A 6000-nucleotide genomic window follows, 5' to 3' on the forward strand; every position below is an offset into this window, starting at 1 on the left:
GTTAGTAGAACCAAATATAATGTCATCGACATATATTTGGCATACAAAAATTTCTTTGTCAACTTTGCGAGTGAAAAGAGTAGGATCGACTTTGCCTATCTCAAAGCCTTTTCTTAAGAGAAAATCCTTAAGGCATTCATACCATGCTCTAGGAGCTTGCTTAAGCCCATAGAGCGCCTTATGGAGCTTGTAGATGTGATTGGGAAGCTTAGGATCTTCAAAGCCCGGTGGTTGCTCAACATATACCAATTCGGAAATTGGTCCATTAAGAAAGGCACTCTTCACATCCATTTGGTATAGCTTGAAATCATGGTGAGTTGTAAAGGCAAGCAAGATACGAATTGACTCAAGCCTAGCTAAGGTGCATAAGTCTCACCAAAATCCAGACCTTCGATTTGTGTGAAGCCTTGAGTAACCAACCTTGCTTTGTTTCTTGTCACCACGCCATGTTCGTCTTGTTTGTTCCGAAAAACCCACTTTGTTCCAATGACATTTTGCTTGGGTCTTTCTACCAAGGACCAGACTTCATTCCGTGTGAAGTTGTTTAATTCTTCTTGCATGGCCATTACCCAATCCGGATCATCAAGAGCTTCTTCAATCTTAAGCGGTTCCAAGGAAGAAACAAACGAGTAATGTTCATAAAAGGTTGCCAAACGAGAACGAGTAGTTACCCCTTTGTTTATGCTTCCAAGGATGTTTTCTACGGGATGATCCTTTTGGATAATTTGATGAAGTCTTGGATAAGGAACTTGAGCTTCATGTTGGATAGGCTCGACTTCTTTTTCAGCCTGAGACTGATCTTGATGTGGAGATGACGGTTCATCTTCAGTAACCCGGATACTCCGGCCCTATGTCCGGATACTCCGGACAGGGGATCCGGAGTCTCCGGACATATCACCGGAGATTCTGGGTTGCGCTGCGGAAGTGGATGTAGATGATCCCTTGAACATCAACACATCATCATCATCTTGATCCTCTTGTTCTTGTGGCTTTATTTCACCAGTGGCTAGCTTCTTGATTGCTTTGCTTGGTGATTCTTCCATGCCTACAACATCATCAACTTGCTCTTCTTGAGAGCCATTAGATTCATCAAATGTCACGTCACACGCAACTTCAACACAACTGGAGGTTTTGTTGAAGACACGATATCCATGAGCATTTGAGGCATAACCAAGAAGAAAACCTTCATCAACTTTAGATGCAAATTTAGAGTTCTTGGGCTTCTTGTTAAGAATGAAGCACTTACTTCCAAAAACTCTAAAATACGATACGCTAGGCTTTTTACCAAGTAGAAGCTTGTAGGCCGTCTTGTTCAAGATCTTGTGTAGATAAAGACGGTTGATAGCATGGCACGCCGTGTTGATCGCTTCAGCCCAAAACTGATCCGAGACCTTGTATTCATCAAGCATTGTTCTTGCGGCTTCAATGAGAGTTCTATTTTTCCTTTCAACAATTCCATTTTGTTGTGGAGTATATGGAATGGAGAACTCATGCCCAATGCCCTCTTCTTATAAGAACTCTTCAATGTTGGTGTTCTTGAATTCGGTGCCATTGTCACTTCTCACTTTCTTGATCTTGGTCTCGAATTCATTTTGAGCTCTTTTTGCAAATTTCTTGAATGTCTCTTGCACTACACTTTTGTCATGCAAAAAGAATACCCAAGTGAAATGAGAATAATCATCAACAATGACAAGTCCATATTTGTTACCACCAATGCTTATGTAGGCCACCAGGCCAAAAAGATCCATGTGTAGTAGTTCAAATGGCTTGACGGTGGTGATGATGCTCTTTGACGGATGAGGAGCACCAACTTGTTTTTCGGCTTGACACGCACTACAAATACGATCTTTCTCAAAAGAAACATTTGTTAGTCCTAAAATGTGATCCCCCTTTAGGAGCTTGTTGAGATTTCTCATCCCAACATGAGCTAGTCGGCGATGCCATAACCAACCCAAGCTAGACTTTGCCACCAAGCATGTATTAAGTTGAGCCTTTTCTTGTGAAAAATTCACTAGATAAAGCTTTCCCTTGAGTACACCCTTGAAGGCAACGGAGCCACCGCTTCTCCTAATGACGGTCACACCTTCGTTAGTAAACAAATAATTGAAACCCGATGCACAAAGTTGTGATATGGACAACAAGTTATACCCAAGAGATTCAACTAAGAGAACCTTAGAAAGAGAGAATTTTAAGTTTAGATCAATGTTATCGGTACCAAGTACTTTTCCTTTTTGATTTCCGGCAAAGGTAATGTAATGATCATCATTTGATTCCTTCAAACTTTCAAACATGCTTCCTTCTCCGGTCATATGATTTGTGCATCCGCTATCAATCACCCATGTTGATCCACCGGAGAAGTATTCCTACAAAACAAGATTATTCCTTTCTTTTAGGTACCCAACAATACTTGGGTCCTTGAGCGTTAGTCAAAAGCACCTTGGGTACCCACACATGGCTTTTCACCTTAGTGTTCCATGAGCGGTGACTTTTGAGATAATGTTTTTAGTGTCTTGGATGCATGGAATTTGTCTTGCTTCAATGAGGATGCAACAATTTTGGCACCTTCATCACATGTTGTGCCTCTCTTGATAAACTTGATTTGACTCAACCTTTGTTTCTCATTACTTCTCTTATGGATGGGAGTTGTCATGTTAACTAGGCCTCCTCTTGCCCCTAAGGCGGCCTTCTTGTTATTCTTGACATAAGGGATGGTTTGAGATGTGCCATCTTCATTCTTCCTAGTCCCTTACCTTTCTCAAATCCATATTTGCTTAAGTACCTTGATCCAAAACCCTTAGTATGCTTCTCAAACTCACCTAACCTTGATGAGGGATTTGTCTTGAGTACTTCCTTGTGAGATGGTGCCTCTTCTTGCACTAATTGAGTGAGCCTACTAATCTCTTTCCTCATGGCTTGCATTTCGGCATGGTTAGTAGCACAAGTTTGAACATCAATATTAAAGCATCATGCACAACCATTACTAGTTGAAGGACTAGATGACTTAGATGCTTTACAAGTGTTAGAGGAACTTTCTAAGAGAGTGTTAATTTTAACTTCAAGTGCCGTGTTGATGGCTTGCAAGCTTGTTAAGCTTTCTTGAAGTTTTTCATTGTCTCTCTTTAAGTTAGCATGAGTGTCTTCAACTAAAAGAAGTTCTTTAGTTAAGTTATCCACTTTCCTCTTTTCACTAGTAAATGACTCTTCTACCTCAAGAAGCATGTTATCCTTGGCTTTTAGAGATTCTCCAAGCCTCTAGTTTTCTTTCCTTTAATTGGTAAGGTGCTTTTCAAGAGTCTCGGATTTTTCTCTCTCAAGCCTAAACAATTCCTCTTGTGATTCAAGAGTCTTATCTAGATCATCTAATTTTATTATTAGCTTCATTATTCTAGTTGCCGCACTCTTGCCATATTGTTTAATAAGACTAGCAATTTCATCTTCCTCATCTATTTCATCATCCGATGAGTTTGAGGATATTACCTTTGAGTTCTTTGCCATGAAGCACATAATTGGATCTTGATCTTCGTCATCGGTGAGATCTTCAAAGAAGCTTGATTGATGTGAAGATAAGATCTTGAATGGCATGGTTGCAATATCTTCATTGTCGGAGTTGCTTTCTTCATTTGAATCCCATTCTTGACCTAGATGAGCTTCACCAACATGTTTTTTATATCTTGGCTTATCCCTCTTGGATGAACTGTCCTTTGCATTCTTATTCTTCTTCTTTTCCTCCGGACAATCCGCAATGAAATGTCCGATTTTCTTGCAACCAAAGCATGGCTTGCTTGATCTTCTTCTTGATTCATTCTTGTTCTTGCCGAAGTTTTGGAAGTTGCTCTTCCTTAGAACTTTTCTAAAGTTCTTGATGAAAAATGCCATTTCCTCATCATCAAGCTCATCATCTTCATCATCACTAGAGTCATCATTCTTTGAGGATTGGGTTGCCTTTTCCTTCCCTTTCAACTTGGCTTGAAGAGCCAACCCATTATTCTTTGTAGCTTGCTCTTGTAGATCGGCCAAATCTTGATTTATTTTGACTCTCTTCAATTGATCATGATGAGCTTCAATTCTTCCAAGAACATTCTCGGCGGTGAAATGCTTGAAACCCCTCTCCGCTCTTATCAAACTAGGTAATGTGACATCCCTAACCATGTAGACGGTTAAGAGCTTATCCACTATCTCACGATCACCCCATTTGTCTCCACCAAGAGACTTGATTTGATTGGTGATCTTTTTCATGCGGTTATACATCTCCTTAACGGTTTCATCTTTCTTCATGGAGAATAGACTTAGTTCATCTTCCAAAGTCTTGATCCTTGATTCTTGGACTTTCCTTGACCCTTGATGATTTACTTGAAGTGTGTCCCAAGCATCCTTGGCGGTAGAAGAATCTTCAATTTTGTCAAACTCTTCCGGACTCACGGAAGAGTGAAGAATGTTCAATGCTTGATAATTTCTTTGCAAGATATATGCTTGCACGGGCGTTGTGGCTTCTCCATCTTCCGGGATCTCACACCATACTTCAATGATTTTCCAAAGATCCTTGTGAATTGCACTCAAATAACCAAACATTTTGGTCTTCCATTGATTGTACCCCGTTCCATCAAAATAAGAGGGCTTTCCCATGTGAATAGAGGCATTGTGATCACTAGGAACTTGAAATGTGTAGTCATGAGCCACTTGGTGATAGTCGGCTCTCTTCTTCACCTTTGAAGAACTTGAGGATCTTCTCTTGTAGCAATCATCCGAGTCATCACTTGACTCGATTATAATCTTGGTGCCTGATCTTTCTTTCTTTCTTTGCAATTTCTTCTTCTTCTTCCAAGCCTTCCATTCTTGAAATGACATCTCATCATCGGTTGTTTCCAATTCTTCTTCCTCTTCTTGTAGCCTGTTCTTTTTCTTGTCTTCAGATTTCTCAAATGACCTCTCTCTCTGAGCTTCAACCATTGGATCGACCGGACCCTTGGATGAAGTGTCACTTGACATCTTGACTCTCCAAGCGGTTAAGCTTCAAATATGGAGAACCTTGCTCTGATACCAATTGAAAGGACCTCAAGATGCCTAGAGGGGGGGTGAATAAGCTAATCTGCAACTTAAAAATACTTTGAACACGGTTAGCAACACAGGTGTCCGGATACTCCGGATATATATCCGGATACTCCGGATATAGTGTCCGGAGTTTCCGGAGATAAAGTCCGGACTATCCGGATATGAAACTAACTGCTACAAATCAAAGATAGAAATGCTGTAAATTGAATGCAGTAAATTTAGAGGGACTAGTGGTACCTCCGGAGTGTTTCTCACCAGTTGTCTTACTCCTGAGACTTGTATAATAGTAGATCGGCCTCAAACCCTAAAAGGTTAGTCTCACAAGCAAATAATCACAAATGTAAGCTAGAATTGCGAGAGTGACACAGAATTTATTTCCCGAAGTTCACTCCCAAAAGAGCTACGTCTCTGTTGAGGAAGAATTCAAGAGACGGTGCTCAAGAACTCCTATGCTCCTCTCCCAAGGGTGAGACCAACGCTCAAACCCTAGGGTCACTTACTATGAATTCCTCGGAGAGGAATGAAGATTACAAACCAGCTGTGATGCTCACAATTCAATCACGCAATCACAAGCGACGCCTAGCCGTCTAGGAGCTTGGAGCTCCAAGAGTAATAAACTAGAATCCATGGGCTAGACTTGGATGATGTGCTCAAGAGATGAAATCAAGGCTTACTTGCACAATCTTAGCTCTTGCAACAATCTCACTTCAAACCCCAAAGAAAATCACTCAAGAGATAAGCAAATGGGGAGTGAGAGGGCTCTCTTTGGCTTTTCAGCTGTTCTGGTCGGAAATGAGCAAGAGAGAGAGAAAGAGAGGGGGTATGGGGTATTTATACCCCCTCTCCCAGAAACTAGCCGTTGGGAGAGCGGTACCCGGATACTCCGGGTATATGTCCGGATACTCCGGACAAGGGGTCCGGAGACTCCGGACCAAATGGGTTTTGCAGACC

Source organism: Panicum hallii, chromosome 7, assembly GCF_002211085.1.
Source record: "Panicum hallii strain FIL2 chromosome 7, PHallii_v3.1, whole genome shotgun sequence".
In the NCBI taxonomy this organism is placed as follows: Eukaryota; Viridiplantae; Streptophyta; class Magnoliopsida; order Poales; family Poaceae; genus Panicum; species Panicum hallii.